Here is an 18,925-nt window from a genome sequence, read left to right as displayed (position 1 = left end):
TCAGCTTGGAAAAGAGGAGACTAAGGGGGGATATGATAGAGGTATATAAAATCATGAGTGATGTGGAGAAAGTGGATAAGGAAAAGTTATTTACCTATTCCCATAATACAAGAACTAGGGGTCACCAAATGAAATTAATAGGTAGCAGGTTTAAAATAAATAAAAGGAAGTTCTTCTTCACACAGCGCACAGTTAACTTGTGGAACTCCTTACCTGAGGAGGTTGTGAAGGCTGGGACTATAACAATGTTTAAAAGGGAACTGGATAAATTAATGGTGGTTAAGTCCATAAATGGCTATTATCCAGGAAGGGTAAAGAATGGTGTCCCTAGCCTCTGTTCATCAGAGGATGGAGATGGATGGCAGGAGAGAGATCACTTGATCATTGCCTGTTAGTTTCACTCCCTCTGGTGCACCTGGCATTGGCCACTGTCAGTAGACAGATACTGGGCTAGATGGACCTTTGGTCTGACCCGGTACGGCCATTCTTATGTTCTTATGTTTAAAGAACAAGAAGAGAGATGTTAAATGGTAAAATAGTCACATATGTACAAAAACTTCAAAGTCCATCTAGTTCCTAGTAGTACTGGTGAGTTTGCTGGCTTGAAAATCCCTCAGGAACACCTCCACAGCTTGGATGGGTCATTAGTCCTTTGTTCAGAGCTTCGTTTGTAGAAACTCCAGAGGTAAGAAGCAGGAACGAAGACAAGAAGCTGAGTCATAAGGTTTAATCCCTGTACAATGGGTTCATTGTACAGTTGATGTTCCTTGATGGGCCATCAAGCAGACCTAGGGCTGATGTCATTCTGTCTGGGTGATGTCACCCAGAGACATAGCACAAGTTTGGAAATACAGGTATACCATGCATAGCTATAACTTATAATACAAATGTGATGTACACATATAAACAAGATGATCAGACTTGGCAAATTATAACATTTTTGCTGATACCACACACAGCCTATCTGGCATAACTCATTGCAATTTTACAATATTGGTATCCATAATACCATAAAGTGACCCCCAGATTCCATACAGTGTCACAGTTTCATCAGGCTCTTTACAATTTTCCATTTTTTCTAATAATTTTTTTATTATGCTGACATAGAATTGTGTCAGCCAGATTGCAAAGTTGGTATAAAGTTCTTGATCTATAACTACCCACTTATTTCTCAAGTGTTCAAATCCCTGTTCTCTGACTGGCTGACAGCCATTAGTCAGCATGCAAGAATGTGCATAAATCTCTCTTTTGGTTATTCCTGCATCCAATGGATAAATGAAAGTTTGATTTGGGAAGTAGGTGCAACAGAGTGACTCTTCAGCTGGGGTACCCCCTGGTGGTTGGTTGCAGCATTGTAGGGCTTTTCCTCTCTAGCCCTTTCAACTGGCTGTTCAGGTCTGCTGGTGGTCCCTGTGATGGGTTGGACCCCCATTTCGAGATGCCACCGGACATGCTGGGGTCCCACTGAGCCCGCCTGTCCCACCCGCCTGGGCTTCCCTTAGTTTTTGCTGCTGTGACAGTCTCTCAAGCCTCTTTCCAGTACACATACAAGTAGGGACACACCCAACAGTAGAATATCAGAGATTCTGAATGGGATGACTCAACTAGGAGATTGCCTAGCACTCCTATGCACACAATCTCTGGAGTGTAACCCCAAATTATATTGTCTTACATTGTATAGAGATCTATATAGTGTAAGCTCATGAAAATTGCCCCCTCCCTCAATACGGAGGAAGATATGAACAGCTCTTTGCCGCTCCCCCCCAGTTATGAATTGCACAAACTGGATTTAGAAAACAAAACAAGTTTATTAACTACAAAGGATAAATTTTAAGTGAGTATAAGGGATAGCAAACAGAACAAAGCAGATCACTGAGCAAAATAAACAAACATGAACTCTAAGCTCAAGTCACTAAAGAAACTGGTTACAAATAGTAATTTCTCACCCTAAACGTTGTTTTAGGCAGGTTGCAGAGTGTCGCATTCCTGCCCCTCCCCCTCCCAGCTAGGGTGACCAGACGTCCTGATAAAATCGGGACTGTACCGATATTTAGGTGTTGGTCCTGTGTCCCGACTGATGTTTGGTCAGGAAGCAATTTGTCCCAATATTTCACACTCCTGTTTTTGTTTGTTTGTTTGTTTTTTGCTCTGCTGGCGGGACTCCCCAACCCCCCATCTGTCCTGATATTTTCTTCATCCCATCTGGTCACCCTACTCCCAATGCTACCCTCGCTGCCAAAAAGCTGTTTGCCGGTGTGAGGGAGGGGGAGGAGTGGAGCCGTAGTTCACTCACCACTGTGGAGAAGAGGCAGAGGCGGAGCCTTGCAGAAGGGGTGGAATCAGGGCATACCTGCCCCCTGCCACGAGCTGCTCAAACCCCAGCCCACACCCCCAGCCCTCCGCCCAGACTCCTGCACCCATTCACACACCTCCATCCCCCTGCCCTGACTCCTGCACCTCCCCACACACCCCCACAACCCAGCCCTGACTCCTGCACTCCCCACACATGCCCAGCCCCCCCACGCCCCATGCCCTGACTTTTGCACCCCCTGACACACACCCAGCCCCCAGTCCTGACTCCTGTACCCTCACACATATCCAGCCCCCCCACTCCCCATGCCCTGACTCCTGCGCCTCCCCCGACATCCCCACCTTGAGCAACAAATGGGAGCTCCTGCCCCCCTGCCCCCCCATTCCCATCTGTGCCCCTCACACCAAATGGGAGCTGCCCCAGGTAAGCGCTCCACACCCCAACCTCCTGCTCCAACCCTGAGCCCCCTTCCTTACCCTATCACCTGGCCAGACCCTTCACCCCAACCTCTAAAGTGCTCCTGCACCCTAACTCCCTCCCAGACTCTGAACCCTCGGCCCTGTGCTCAGTGCACCCCTACCCTCAGCTCAGTTCAGACAGAGATGAAGAGAATGGGCTAGAACCATGCAGAAGGTAGGTACCTGCTCTATGTGGGTAGGGGCGTGGCAGGTGGATCTTGTTTACTCCCTCCCCGGGCCGCTGCACATGCAGTTTACTCCCAGCTCCCCCTTGCTCCAGAGACGAACCCTAGCTCCTGCCCCACTGTGCTTTTGCCCCCAGCCCCTGCCTTGCTCCAGTCAGCAGGAACTAATCCTCCTTCCATGCCCCACTGTGCTCATCTTGCCCCTGAGCCCTGCCTCGCTCCAGCTGGTGACCAGTCCTTCCCCTCCACCATGTCCTGCTGTCAGGGTGGATAAAAATCAATTACTTTAAAAAAATCAGATTTTTTTATTTAAATCAGATTTTTGAGGAAAAAAACAATCTAAAGATAGTCTTAATTAATGTGACAGACCCAGGCCAGTGGGGTACAGGAGTCTGGTCTTATTGGCCTCCAGGAGGTGGGCGGGCTCTCACTTCTAGAGGACCTCTCCCTAGCCTCAGGGGAGGATCCACAGATCCACAGGACGTGAGGGTGAGGTAGTGAAGAGTGTGGGGCATGAGCGTGTACAGATGCTTCCTTGGCGCGGTTGAAGCTGCACTTGCCGGCGGAACAAGAGGATGTGACGGGGGGGCGGTCCTTGCAGCCCAACGGGAGAGGGCTGATGACAGAGATAGGCCGCTCCAGGGCAGAAAGGGCAGGCACCAGGGCGGCATTGGGCAGGAACGGAGGGACAGAGGTCAGGATCAAGCGGACCCACAGGTCTTCCATCGGCTCCAGGGGGATGAACACACCCCCCACCGCCAGGCCCGTCTCTACCGTCTCCTGTGTGGCAGCCTCCGATGCCAGGAAGAAGACCACCCTCCCGTACATTTTGGAGGCCTCCATGTTGGCCGTGGGTCCCACCACCGTTGCCAACGTCCGCACATAGGTCTCCACGTGGGGCGAGGTGGGCACCAGGAGGCAACGGACGCCGTGCTCCCTGGCTGCTATAGATGGTAGCAGAAGCAGCGGTCGGAGGAGCAGCGGCAGGTGGGGGGAGCCACCGCCACCTGGGTGTACGCCCTGCGGGCCGGGGGAGGGACACCCGCAGAGCTGGTGGAGGGAGTAGCGGTGAGGGATGCCGCGGCTGGTAGCGGGGCTGCGGCAGCAGAGGCAGTCTCTTCTATGGAAAGCCTGGCCTTCTAAGCTGGACTCTTACCCTTCTTCCCACCCCGACCTTTCCCACCGGCTGAGGGGGCTTCCCCAGAATCGGAAGGGGCGAGGCAGCAGCAGAGGTCTCCCTGATACTCGCCTCCACTGGTGCCTCAGAGGGGGCGGTGGCAGGTGGACTGGCAGCGGAGGTCGAGGTAGAGGCTTGGGAAATGGACATGGGGGCAGGTGGAGGAGGAGCGATGGGAGCATCGAGAGGGGTCTCTCCCGCCACGTCCCCTGCCATAACAAGAGCGGGGAGGGGGACGAACAGCGATGGGAGGGGAAGGAGAGGAGGCGACCACCCCTCCCCGCTAGGCTGCAGGCAGGGGAGGACGGTGCCAGAAAGGGAAGGCTAAAGGGGCATGGGGAGCAACTAAGGACTTATGGGTGGGAGGGTGTCAGGTCACCGACTCAGAGGGGAATTCTGGCTCCTCTAGCTGCACTAGGGGATCAGGGGGATAACGGCATAGAGGGGTGCAGTGAACAAGGGGAAACTCAAATGGGGGAAGGGCACAAGCGCATGGGAGGGGGCGTGGGCGCATGAGGGGAGAGACCAATCAGGGCTGGGGGATCACAGGCTGGGGGGGGGGAAAGGGCGAGCTAGGAACGGGGCGGAGGGACCACAGGGATAGCTGAAGGGCTGGGGCAGGACAATGAAGGCCGCAGAAGGAAACAGGTGGGGCAGACAAATATAGCATAGGAAAGGGGGTCAGCCCAGCGGGCGGAGAGGGGTGCGCCCACGGGCACTCATGCAAAAATGTCAATGCTTGGCCGCAATTGCTGCAGGCTCAAATGGTGGAAGTGGGCATGGTGAGCCAGGCGAGCAGCTCAGTCCCAGAGGCAGGAGATCAAAGCAGAAGGAAAACAGCCAGCAGGGGCGGTGGAGAGGGTAACAATGGTGGTGGGAGTGAAGGGGAACACGGATGGACCGGGGGCAGGCTCCACGCCACACCCCCGGTGTCCCAACAGACACAGTCCAAATCCCCACCACAAGAGCACAGTTAGAAAAAGACTCAGTCCAGAAATTCCCCCTCCACAGAGGTCTTCATGCGGTCTCCCAGCAGCGGGCAGTCCTTGTCTCCTTCTTCTCCTCGGGGCACCAACAGCTCTCCAGCAACAGCCACAGTAGCCCCAGCACCTCCAGGTGGTGGTGGTCTGGCGTCCAGGCAGGAGGGACCCCACTCAGATGGTGTCCTCAGCAACAAGAGCTGGGGTCCCCCACTCCTCTCCTCTCTGGGAAGCAGGCTAGAAGCCCCTCACCCAGCCATCAAGCAGATAGCAGAGAAGTGGGGTGGGGGTGGTGTTTAGCCCAGCCGGGGAGTAGCTGGAGCAGTAACAGCAGCAGCAGCAGCAGCGAGGGCCCAGTGCCTAGCAGGAACAGCAGCAGCAACAGCCCTCTCCCTCCTTCCTCTACAGCAGAGCGGTCCTATTGGTATCCAGGAGGTGGGCGGGCAAAGCCCGCCCACTTCTAAAGGACATCCCCCCAGCCTAAGGGGAGGATCCACAGGTCTGGGACACCAAGTAATTCCATGAGACAACTAATGAAAAAACAGGATCGGGAGCGAGGTCATAGGGCTAAACGAAGGGAACCGAATGGGGACACTGAGCAGAGAACCCCAGACAACGCCCACTGCTCCTCGAAAGCGTCAAGGGAGCCAGTGGACACCTCCCAGGGGAACTCTGCCCGGATGCGTGAACGGACAGAGAAGCAGAAATAGGCCCCACAGTAGTAGGAAATCCCATTGGCCAACGTCCTCTCCCTGGTTTTATAGATGGCTAATTTGGCCAGGGCCAAGAGGAGGGTGATAAGGAGATCCCACGACTTTGTGGGGTCATGGATGGGGAGTGTGTAGATAAAGAGGTGAGGGGAAAAGTGCAACCAAAAACGCAATAAAAGGTTCAAGAGGAGCCGGAACAGGGTCTGCAATCTGGCGCACTCTAAATAAACGTGCTCTAGGGTCTCCTTCATGCAACAGAAAGGGCAGGTGTTGAGGACAGGGGTGAACCGCGCCAAGTACACGCCCATGCTCACGGCCCCGTAAAGGAGCCACCAACGGACATCCCCGACAGGCCTCGGGACCAGAGCAGAGTATAATCTGGCCCACTAGGGCTTCTCACCCTCGACAGGTGGCAGGAGGTCCCGTCATTTGGTATCGGGGCGGGACACGAGGGTGAGGTAGTGAAGAGTGTGGAGCACGAGCGTGTACAGATGCTTCCTTGGCGCGGTCTGGAACAGAACTGGCTGCAGATCATGCAGCCGGCTCCCAGTGAAAGGGCCGGGGGGGACGACTTTGGGTCCACGGGGCAGGGGCCCGATAAAAATGTCCACGGGGCCAGGGCAGGACCCGTTCGAGGTAGGCCCGAGCAACGGGCTGTAAAGCGCCTTTCACCTCCTGAAGTACGCGCCGGGGAGTATGACGGCTGGAGAGCCCCATGCGCTGAGCAAGCATCAGAGGATCCAGCCAGTCTCCCCGGTCGTAGTCCAGGAGGTCTCCGACCCTGGTGACTTCTGCCAAGACCAGCCTCTGGCGCACCGTGGGGGTCTCAGCCACCTGCACACGAAGCTGGGGATTGTGTAGCAGAGGCTCCGCGAAGAGATCACCCCCCACGGTAGCCACCACGGACCTGGTCATTGAAAAGAGCTTCCAGGTCCGGAGGAGGTCTTCGTAGAAGACCGGCAGCCCAGAGAGATCTCGCGGAAGACCTCTCGGATGGAGGTAAAAGAGCTGCCGGTCGTATCAGAGCCCTCAGAAGCGGCGGAGGAAGGCGTGCGCCAATACGCTCCACGCTGGACTACCTGCACCATACAGGAGCCTCTGCAGAGCCTGGAGGCGGAAGACACGGACCTGAGTGCGTAAGCACTTCAGGCCCTGCCCCCCTCCTCCAGGGGCAGGTGGAGGACCCCTGCAGAGACCCAGTGCATTCCAGGCCAAAAGAACTCCAGAATCGCAGTCCGGAGGTTGGCCAGGAAATCCGGGGCCGGGACCAGGGTGTTGAGTCAGTACCAGAGCATGGACAGGACCAGTTGATTAAGCACCAGTGCTCTCCCTCGAAAGGAGAGGCACTAGAGTAGTCTTGTCCATTTCCGGAGCTCCTCCATCACCCGGCCCTCCAAACCGTGCCAGTTCTCCGGCGGAGATGGATGCATGGCAGAAAGTAAACGCCGAGACGGCCTGAAGTGTAGGTGGGAGGGAAATCGCCTGCCACCCGTCCCTGACCATCAGGCCAGAGCTCTTGACCCAGTTGACCCGGGCGGAGGAGGCCGCCGAGTACACAGCCTGGCAAGCCTCCACCAGCGCCAAGTCGCCCGATGGTCTTCGAGGGCCTGGAGCTCCTCCCGCTTCTCCCGAGACGCTCCTCAGAGGGATGGATCCTCGGGGCTGGCGGCCAGACGCCTCTCCAGCTCCAAGACCTCCCACTCCAACTGCCCGATCGCCGCATCCCTCCATCTGCTGGCGCTCTGAGTGTAGCCACGGCAGAAGAACCGGGCGCGCACCTTCCCCATATCCCACCACTGCCGCATCGAGGAAAAGGCACGCCTCTGCCCTCGCCAGGCCAGCCAGAACTCCCGGAAGGATGCCACGAAGCCCGCATCCTCCAGCAAACTATTATTAAAGTGCCAATAGGCCGGCCTCGGCCTCTCCGCGCAGAGAGAGGCCGTCACAGTGGCAATCTGAAAAGGGGGCCGGCCGAACGCTGGAGGAGTGGGCCCGTGAAAAGTGGAAATGCGACAAGTAAATACGGTCCAGCCGGGAGTGGAGCAACCAATGGGCCTCCACCTGGACGAAGGTGAACATCGAGACGTCGTCCTGGTGGTGGTCGCGCCAGACGTCCACCAGGGAGTGGCGTTCGACGATCTCCTGGAGGACGTCCGCGGCGGCCGGGCACTGCTCTGTCATCGAGCAGTCCCGTTCCTCGAGGGTGGTGTTAAAGTCCCCTCCCAGGACCAGGCACTCACGAGGATCCAGGGAGCCGAGGAAGGCGGACGCCTGCTGATAAAAATGCAGCCTCTCCGGGCCCGATGTCGGGGCATAAACATTGACGAGATTAACCACAAGCCCCTCCATGAGGACCCGGAGGTGCAGCAGGCGACCCGGCACAGCCTCGGCGACCCCCAGCACCTTGGGCTGTAGGTTGGGGGAGAACAGGGTCGCCACTCCAGCCGCGCAGACCGAGAAGTGGCTAAAGTAGGCCCCGTCCCCCCACTCCAGCCGCCAGCTAGCTTCAGCGGTCGGATCCGTATGGGTCTCCTGCAGGAAAACCAGAGTACCCCCCCTTCTGGAGGAAGGAGAGCACCTGGCTCCTGCGGAGACCCATCCTACAGCCCCGGGTGTTTAAAGTGGCAAGGACGATCGGCGCCATGAGGAGGGCTGGGGGGGATCCTCGCCGGCAGACATGCCCACGGCCTCCGGCAGGCCGCGCAGCAATCCGTGACCAACCCCGTAGGTGAGTAATGAGTCACGGAAGACACGGACCTGCCGGTAGGCCGCGGCGGCCTGCTTCCCGGTTCTCTTACCCTCCCCCATGAGGTCCCTCGCGGCCCGGAGGACCTGATGGAAATCCCCCTACCGCTGGAGCGCAAGATGGACTTTGTCCCAGGAGCCACGGACGTCCTCAAGGAACTCTCGCAGCTCCTCCCTCAGCGCATGGGGGGGTGGGGTCACTGATCGATGACCGTCCCCCAGTGGGGCCCTCGTCACAGCCCCATGGCCCACCGAGGCAGGTAGGCAGGGGGCAGACCCCCAACATGGCAGCAGATGGGCCGACGCCACACGACCCACCCTGCTCCCAGATTCAAGAAGGGGCAGTGGAAGGAGAACAGCAGTCCCTGGGGGGTCGGGACAGGAAAGAACTAGTGAACCCGCTCCCTGGGAGGTATTCCCAGGGGCGGCACTGGCATCACAGGAGGTGGGGGGGACAAGGACAGAGCCAACAGGAGTAGGGCGGGGATTAGGGAGAGAATCCGGGAAGGAGGTAGAGGCAGGATCCGGAGCCTCCATAGTTGAGACGCCGGAAGGTGGCTCCTCCTGGCCAGGCTCAATTATCTGGGAAGTGGGCAGGGGACCCCTAACGATGCTGGGCTCAGCCACTGTGGCACATGCGGCAGCCTCGGCATCCAGAGAGAGATGGTGGTCAATGGGGTCCCCGCTGAGGAAGGAGGGCGGGTCCTCCACACCCAAGACGGACACCCCCTGGGAAGCGGGTCTCGGCAGCGGGGCACTGGCCGTCGCCCCACGGGGCTCGGCGGCCATCAACAGAGTGCCACCCGCAGCCAGGTCGATAGAAGATTCCAGGGGACCCTCAGAGGTGGGAGCAGAAACAGCGGGTAGGGGAAGGGAACCCGGGGACAGGGGGGATGTAGTGAGGTCGCCCAGATCGAGGCCCGCCGGCAGAGGGTCGTCCTCCCCCTGCATGACCGGGGTCAAACCCAGGGCCTCGATCTCTGCGTAGATGGGAGGGAGATCACCGTCCACCACCCCAGGGCCCTCCCCGCCAGCACCCGGGGCGATACCCACCGCGGCGCTCTCAGAGGAGAGAAGTGGGAAGGGGGCGAGAGAGGCTCCCTCGGGGGCTTCCACGGGAAGGCACCCTGGAGGAGGGGCGGCGTCACCTTCCCGTGCTGCCACGGCATCCCCAGCCGGCACCACAAACTGGGAGTCATCAGGGGGCAAGGCGGAAGACTTGACATCGGCGCCCCCCTTCCTGCTCTTCCGGGGGGCCTCCGAATCCGAAGGATGTAAGGAAACTCGAGCCTTCCGCTTGCCCCGCTTCCCCTGCACTAACGACCAGCCCTCCATGGCATCATCCGGGGGCTGGCTAACAGGGGTCGGCTCGAGGGGCAAGGGCAATGGCTCAGGGACTCGGGGAGGCAGTGGTGGGACAGCAGAAACCAGGGAGGATTCCCCCTGGGACGAGCCCTCTCCCACGTCCAGCGGTAGCCCCGCCGCACCCTCCTCCACAGAGGTGGACCGAGAAGGAGGAGGAGGGGCAGCTTCAGGTGCCGGGCAGCCAGGGGGACCGGCGATGACAGGGTCGGCGCCTTGCCGGGGCTCGGGGGTCCCAGACGCTCCTCCATGCTGGGCCAAGGGACAGTCCCTCCGGACGTGCCCCATCGCCCGGCAGAGGTAGCACTGGGCCTCCCCCGTCGAGTAATGCACCCGGTAGTGGGCTCCCTGGTAAGGGACCAGAAAGGACCCCTCGAGCGCCTCTCCACCACGCGCCGGCGGCGGAAGTTGAAGCTGCACTTGCCGGAGGAACGAGAGAACATGACGGAGGGCGGGGTCCTTGCAGCCCAAGGGGAGAGGGCTGATGACGGAGATGGGGCATCCCAGGGCAGAAAGGGCAGGCAGCAGGGCGGCATTGGGCAGGAAGGGAGGGATGGAGGTCAAGATTAAGCGGACCCCCAGGTCTTCCAACGGCTCCAAGGGGATGAACACGCCCCCCCCCCACCAGGCCCGTCTCTATCGCGTCCTGGGCGGCGGCCTCCGATGTCAGGAAGAAGACCACCTTCCTGTACATTTTGGAGGCCGCCACGATGGCCGTGGGCCCCACCACCCTCGCCAACGCCGGCACGTAGGTCTCCACGTGGGGCGAGGCGGGCACCAGGAGGCAACGGACGCCGTGCTTCCTGGTCAAAGTGGGAAAGGGGTCCCGGCCGCTGTAGACGTTGGCGGAAGCGACGGTCGGAGGAGCAGCAGCAGGCGGGGGGGCCGCCACCACCTGGGCGTATGCCCTGGGGGCCAGGGGAGGGACACCTGTAGAGCTAGTGGAGGAAACAGCGGGGAGGGATGCCGCAGCCGGTAGTGGGGCTGCAGCAGCGGGGGCAGTCTCCGCCATGGAGGGCCTGGCCTGTCTAGCGGGGCCCTTACCCTTCTTCCCACCCCGACCCTTCCCACCGGCTGGGGGGGCTCCCCCCAAATCAGAGGGGGCGAGAGACGTGGTAGCAACGGAGGTCTCCCCGCTACTTGCCGCCGCCGGTGCCCCAGCAGGGGCGGTGGTAGGTGGATCGGCAGCGGCGGACAAGGTAATGGCTTGGGCAGTGGACACGGGGGCAGGTGGAGGAGGGGCAGTGGGAGCATCGCGAGGGGTCTCCCCCGCCGCGGCCTCCGCCATAACGAGAGCGGGGAGAGGGACAAACAGCGAGGGGAGGGGAAGGAGAGGAGGCGGCCACCTCTCCCCGCTAGGCTGCAGGCAGGGGAAGAGGGCGCCAGAAGGGGAAGGCTAAAGGGGCGTGGGGAGCAACCAAGGACCTAAGGGTGGGAGGGTTCCAGGGCACCAACTCAGAGGGGGGTTCCGACTCCTCCAGTTGCATTAGGGGAGCGGGGGAGCAACGGCAGAGGGGGGAGTGCAGTGAACAAGGGGAAACCAAATGGGGAAGGGCACAAGTGCCTGGGAGGGGGCGTGGGCGCACGGAGGGGGCCGATCAGGACTGGGGGAGCACAGGGTGGAGGGGGAAAGGGCGAGCTGGGATTGGGGTAGAAGGACCACGGGGACAGCTGCAGGGCTGGGGCAGAACTATCAGGCGGCAGAGGGAAATAGGTGGGGTGGACAAACGTGGCAAAGGGGAGGGGGTCAGTCCAGGAGCAGGGGGGAGGTGGTGCACCCACAGGCACTTGTGCCAAAAAGTCAATGGTTGGCTGCTACTGCTGCAGGCCCAAACAGTGGAAGTGGGCGTGGTGAGCCAGGCGAGCAGCTCAGACCCAGAGGCAGGAGTCCAAAGCAGAAGGAAAACAGCCAGCGGGGGGGTGGAGGGGGCAACGATGGTGGTGGGGGCGAAGGGGGACACAGATTGACCGGGAGCAGGCTCCACGCCACACCCCCGGTGCCCCAGCAGACAAAGTCCAAACCCCCACCACAAGAGCACAGTTCGAAAAAGACTCAGTCCAGGAATGCCCCCTCCACAATGGTCTTCACACAGTCTCCAGTAGCAGGCGGTCCTCTTCTCCTTCCTCTCCTCCTCCGGCCACCAACAGCTCCCCAGCAACAGCCACAGCAGCCCCAGCAGCTCCAGGTGGTGGTGATCTGGTGTCCAGGCAGGAGGGACCCCGCGCAGAGGGTGGTGGCCTCAGCAACAAGAGCTGGGGTCCCTCATTCCCCTCCTCTCTGGGAAGCAGGCCAGCAGCCCCCCCCCAAGGGGCTGTAGGTGGAGTAACAGCAGTAACTGAGGTGGGAGGGAACCACTAGCCAGCCAGCAAACAGACAGCAGAGAGAGGGGTGGGTGGTGGTGTCTAGCCCAGTCAGGGGAGGAGCAGGAGCAGGAACAACAGCAGCAGCAGCAGCAAGGGCCCAGTGCCCAGCAGGAAACAGCAGCAGCCGCCGCCGCCACCGCCCTCCCCCTCCTTCCTCTACAGCAGAGCAATCGAAGGGAGATCCGCTACTGGCCCCAAGAGAAGCAGGCTTCTGCTCCCTGAGTGATCAGGGCAGGGGCTGCACTAGAGTAATCAGGAACCTGCTAGAACCAATTAAGGTAGACAGGCTGATTAGATCACCTGCAGCCAATCAAGGCAGGCTAATCAGGGCACCTGGGTTTAAAAAGGAGCTCACTCCAGTCAGGCAGGGAGGAGCCAGAGGAGATGAAGTGCCTGTGAGAAGCTGGGAGCAAGAAGTACAAGCAGCTGAGAGGGTGTGTGCTGCTGGAGAACTAAAGAGTACAAGCCTTATCAGACACTAGGAGGAAGGTCCTGTGGTGAGGGTAAAGAAGGTGTTTGGAGGAGGCCATGGGGAAGTAGCCTAGGGAGTTGTAGCTGTCATGCAGCTGTTACAAGAGGCACTGTAGACAGCTGCAATCCACAGGGCCCTGGGCTGGAACCTGGAGTAGGGGTTGGGCCCAGGTTCCCCCCAAACCTCCCAACTCCTAATCAGACACAGGAGGAGTTGACGCAGACTGTGGGGGAAGATCACTGAGGTGAGCAAATCTGCCAATAAGCGCAGGACCCACCAAGGTAGAGGAGGAACTTTGTCACATTAAGGCCACGTCCAGACTAGGGGAGGAAAATCGATCTTAGATACGCAACTTCAGCTACGAGAATAACATAGCTGAAGTCGAATTTCTAAGATCGAGTTACTCACCCATCCAGATGGCGCGGGATCGATATCCGAGGCTCTCCATGTCGATTCCGGAACTCCGTTCGGGTTGATGGAGTTCCGGAATTGATGTAAGCGCGCTTGGGGATCGATACATTGCGTCCAGACTAGACGCGATATATCGATCCCCAAGCAATCGATTTTAAGCCGCCAATACAGCGGGTTAGTCTGGACGTGGGCTAAGATACATTATATTGCATCATGGAATAGGGATTATTAATTCTATAGTAAGAGACTATATTCATGTAATGTTTGAGAAACATTTTGTAAATGAGTTCTAATAGTTCATGGATTAGGGACCCAATCTTATGGGGTTCCACAGGTTTCTGTATAGATTATTTAGGTTAATCTTTTTATCTACCCAATGGGACTCAGTGCTCAGTCTAGAAGATACCATCAGAGATGCTTAGTTTTGCAGTTCTCAAACTGTGGATTTGTGTCTCCAGAGATAACATGCTTGTTAATAGCAAAAATATTTTTGCTATGAATAAATAATATATAGAGGTGAGGAATAACAGACCTCAACTGTATTGTGTCTGCAAATTTGTGTACACAGAGTCTATCCCTTGCCTCTCTCTAAAAGTGAAAAGTTTCAAAAAGTTCAGTGAATAGAAGATTGTTGGGGGCGGAATAGATCTGGACCAGGAGAAGAAGTCTGGAGGTAAATGTGAGAATTGAGGGACATATGCTTTTTTTGTTAAAATATTATGTTTGCTGATGAAGAAAAAAATGCAGAATACTTAATATTGTTGTTTTAGTTAAATAAAACAATTTAAAAGTCTGTCTGGTGATGTTCTCTTTCTAATATGGCCTGGCAAGAAAATCCTCCAAATGTTAATGATTAACCTGTTGAGCCAGAGATAGTTCGCCTCCCAATGACTTCATAAATAGCTGCTTCAATTACCTTTGATAAATGAAATAACCAAACAATCATTCATTTTCTGATATAGCTGTAAAACTCATCTGAAAAGTTTTCAAAATAAATCACTGTTTAAAAATGTATAGTGTGTACCTTCTAAAAATGAAATCTACATCTATGTCTGAGTTGTGAAGAATATGTATTAACAATCGAGAATGCACTTTTATGTAGAAAACCATGATTAAATTAAGGCTTCCTGACTAGTGATTTAAATCATGATTTAAATAAAATCCACCCTGTCCGCTGTGCCCTTGCCCCTGGCCCCTTCATTCCCCAGGGGGGTCCACAAATATGTTTGGTGCTGGGCCCAGAAAAAGTTAATCCAGCCCTGCTCCTGACTGCTTCCTATAGCCAACACTTGACTGGGGAGTGTGAAGTGGAAATTCTTTGTTCCTGAGTTGGGGAGATGCGTCTCAGTGCCCCTGCTGAAAAGTAGGGAAATCCATTTCTCTTTGGGTTGTTGGTTGCTAGGTGTCCACGTCCAGGCAATTGGATTTCCCAATGTCTTCTCAAGAGCTCCACTTATGTGGGACTTAAGGCTGCAGACAGCTAGGAGCCATTCACACCTGAGTTTCTGATCATCTGCAGAGAACAGATAACCTTTTTAACCCCCTAGGTAACACTGCAGCACATAGGGGAAACTGAGGCACAAACGAGCTTCATTAAAAAATTACAGAAAATCCCACTTTCTCGCACCTTTGTCTTGTGATTTAGCACTCCAGCCAGGTCACGTTCAGTCTCACCCTTTCCAGGGTAAACCAGCATTCAAATCAACTGTAGTCCCCTGACTGTATGTCAGGTCATTAGCCTGAATCAAGGCCTGATATTCCTTCTGGCCTTTGTGTCTGGCGTCTTCATGCTAGCCTTCTCAGTGAGGCAGTAGAAGATCCAAATCTCTCCCTCTACCATGGGCTCCAGCCCAGGAACCTTTCTGCAAGCAATTAACATCTGCCTCAGCCCTCTTACTTCTTCCTTGGCTACTTCCTATGTCATAAGAACAGCTGTACTGGGTCAGACCAAAGGTCCATCTAGCCCAGTATCCTGTCTACTGACAGTGGCCAAAGCCAGGTGCCCCCAAGGAAGTGGACCTAAGAGGCAATGATCAAGTGATCTCTTTCCTGCCATCCATCTCCATCCTCTGACAAACAGAGGTTAGGGACATTCTGGCTAATAGCCATTTATGGACTTAATCACCACGAATTTATCCAGTTCCCTATTAAATGCTGTTATAGTCCTAGCCTTCACAATCTCTTCAGGTAAGGAGTTCCACAAGTTGACTGTGTGCTGCGTGAAGAAGAACTTCCTTTTATTTGTTTTAAACCTGCTGCCTATTAATTTCATTTGGTGACCACTGATTCTTGTATTATGGGAATAAGTAAATAATAATCCTTATCCACTTTCTCCACATCACTCATGATTTTATATACCTCTATCATATCCCCTCTTAATCTCCTCTTTTCCAAGTTGAAGAGTCCTAGCCTCTTTAATCTTTCCTCATAAGGGACCCTCTCCCAACCCCTAATCATTTTAATTGCCCTTTTCTGAACCTTTTCTAGTGCCAGTATATCTTTTTTGAGGTGAGGAGACCACATCTGTACACAGTATTCGAGATATGGGCGTACCATGGATTTATATAAGGGCAATAATATATTCTCAGTCTTATTCTCTATCCCCTTTTTAATGATTCCTAACATCCTGTTTGCTTTTTTGACTGCCTCAGCATACTGTGTGGACATCTTCAGAGAACTGTCCACGATGACTTTAAGATCTTTTTCCTGACTCGTTGTAGCTAAATTAGCCCCCATCATATTGTATGTATAGTTGGGGTTATTTTTTCCAGTGTGCATTACTTTATATTTAACCACATTAAATTTCATTTGCCATTTTGTTGCCCAATCACTTAGTTTTGTGAGATCTTTTTGAAGTTCTTCACAGTCTGCTTTGGTCTTAACTATCTTGAGCAGTTTAGTATCATCTGCAGACTTTGCCACCTTACTGTTTACCCCTTTCTCCAGATCATTTATGAATAAATTGAATAGGATTGGTCCTAGAACTGACCCTTGGGGAACACCACTAGAGTAAAAGTTATTTACTTATTCCCATAATAAAAGAACTAGGGGTCACCAAATGAAATTAATAGGCAGTAGGTTTAAAACAAATAAAAGGAAGTTCTTCACGCAGTGCACAGTCAACTTGTGGAACTCCTTACCTGAGGAGGTTGTGAAGGCTAGGACTATAACAGCGTTTAAAAGAGAACTGGATAAATTCATAGTGGTTAAGTCCATAAATGGCTATTAGCCAGGATGGGTAAGGAATGGTCTCCCTAGCCTCTGTTTGTCAGAGGATGGAGATGGATGGCAGGAGAGAGATCATTGCCTCTTAGGTTCACTCCCTCTGGGGCACCTGGCATTGGCCACTGTCGGTAGACAGATACTGGGCTAGAAGGAGCTTTGGTCTGATCCGGGTACAGCCGTTCTTATGTTCTTATGTAGATGCTGGTTGTGTGAGTTCTCATTTTCTAGGGACCCCAATTTGAGACAGGTTTGCTTTGCAAAAGTGCTGAGCACTCACAGCTACAACAGAAGTCAATGGGAACTGTGCTTTGAATATATAAAGGACCCTATAATGCTAAACTTCTCTGAAAAAATCAGGCATTCGACATCTCACATTGGGCACTCAAAATTAGCATACAGTTTTGACACTAATGTCACTCCCAAGCCAGAATATTTTAAACTGAGATTCCCCCCATAAGGATTTTCCTTTATTAAGTCTCTTACAGAATATTAGGTAGTTTTTAGCCACAGAAGTCCAACCTTTGTTTTCCCCTTGATTTAGGGATCCCACAGCCCTCTGTCTAGGCCTGTGTATTATGCTTCCCATAGGTTCCCCTGAACTGACACTTTAGGTGAAGAATCCCACAGCCCTCCTCTTGCTCCTTCTGGGGCCATCGTACAAACTGTCCATACTGTAACATTTGTGAATGAAACAAGATTGACTAGTCAAAGTGCAGTTTTGCCAGTATTATTGTGTCTACGCTATGGGCATCTGCCAGCACAACTGCATTGGTCAGAGATCATATCTCTTCATACCCATGGTCAATATAGGTATGCCAGCACAAGTCTATACTATAGACATGGCCTTCATATATTCTGAGTCTCACACCCCATCTACTATCTGAACACTGAGAAGAAAGAGTGAGCTTTTGTACTAAAAAGAAGTTGCCAGCAAGCAGCAATTCTGAACAAAAGGCAGATGGACAAATTCCCTGCTGGCGTAAATGCTGTATGTAATGCCATTGAAGTCAATGGAGTGAATGGTTCATGTTTATGTCAGCAGTAAATTTGTCTCCAAAGTTCCTTAATTAATTTCTTGAACGCGTTTACTTGTTAGTTTGTATATTGTGTACTACATACTGTATAAATATTTAGAACAAGCTTTCTGATAAAAGAACACATTTTTCTATATGAAAAGCAGAAATGTTTCCAATACTAGACACATAGGACCAAATTCAGACCTAGTATCAATAAAATGGTTCCTGTAGCATTGTGCATCATCATCATCCCAGAGCCTTCCTAAAATAAACTAACTTGGCTTCAGTATCATTTTAAAATGGAAAAATAAAATAAAGACGGAGGAGTTTACAGAGAAGAATCCAAGTTAGACATCTCCATACATCAGTGCAAATTGCATCCAATAATTCCAGAGGCTAAATTTGCACTCTACAAAACAGAGAGTTGGGGCCAAATCCTGTTAACACTGAACTCAATGTGAGTTTTGCCATTGAGATCAGGGAGAACATAATTTGGCCATTGGTGAAAGTCAGACTCATTATGTACACCCAGAGAATGCCAAGTGGATCCAAGTCACGTCTTTGCCAGTTGCACCAATTCTCTGATCAATGTATAACTCATAGTCCTATTTATGTCACCTCTGAATTTCATCTTGACTTCTCTCATGCTTTGTACAGCATTAACCCTGCTGTCACTGCTTAACAATTAACTATTACAAGAGAGGCAGGTCTCTTAGGATTTTCCCCATGAAAGTTTTAAATGTGGAGAAGCATTCTAAAACTTTATACAGTACAATGAAGACCACCAGCAGCCCTATAGCACCTTGAATGACAATACCTGACAATGTTTCATTACATTTTGTAAGTAAAACAAGGTGCAACGTTTAATTATAGTTAAAATAATATCCCTTTTGAACCACAGGATTCCACATTCTCAGTTGTACTAATGTAAAGCCACAATAACTCCATTAAAGTCAAGTTTGACTTTCTCAGTTGAAATAATTCTATGTAACTGCAAAGCATTTTAAGTTATTAACAGTACACCACATGTACAATGTCTTCTTATACAATGGTATACACTAATTGTAAAAAGGCTCAAAGGAAATCTATCCTATTTGGTAGTGGCTTCTGTATATTTTTTGTAAATAAAGAGCTAAAAAAACCACAGAGCTAAAGCTACTAAGAAAAAGTACTTACATTTCTCTGTAATACCCAGAGTAGGGTTTATTAAGATCCATCCTATTAATGAGCGTATTTTGCAGATTAAGAGCTAATGCTGGTGGTCCCAGCAAGATCAAACAGATAGTAGATAGTGCATTCTCTCTGCTACAGAAATCCTGCTAGTGACAGCTGGATTACCTGGGGTTGGCTGAGTGAAAATGCACTCTGAAGAGGAGCAGTATGTGTCTCTGGCCAGCGCTTTCTGCTGACAGCACTGTGGTTCTAGGCACAACCTAAAACACAGAACATGCCACTGGGCATGAAAGCAGTGACCCTCTCTACCACCACTTTCATGAATGTTCTGCTGAA

General features: G+C 53.4%; 1 protein-coding gene across 1 annotated transcript in view; it reads right to left on the bottom strand.

Annotated features, from left to right (window-relative positions):
* Positions 1-18,681, bottom strand: part of FOXN2 (forkhead box N2) — a 158,114-nt gene extending 139,433 nt beyond the window's left edge. The window contains exon 1 of the mRNA XM_050951915.1: positions 18,593-18,681. The gene's annotated coding sequence lies outside the window, so the exon portion shown is untranslated. The remainder of the gene's footprint in view (positions 1-18,592) is intronic.
* Between the last annotated feature and the right edge of the window lie 244 nt (positions 18,682-18,925).

Source organism: Gopherus flavomarginatus, chromosome 4 (assembly GCF_025201925.1).
Source record: "Gopherus flavomarginatus isolate rGopFla2 chromosome 4, rGopFla2.mat.asm, whole genome shotgun sequence".
Taxonomy (NCBI): domain Eukaryota; kingdom Metazoa; phylum Chordata; order Testudines; family Testudinidae; genus Gopherus; species Gopherus flavomarginatus.
The sequence above is the reverse complement of the archived record's forward strand: the minus strand, read 5'-3'. Positions and strand labels throughout refer to the sequence as shown.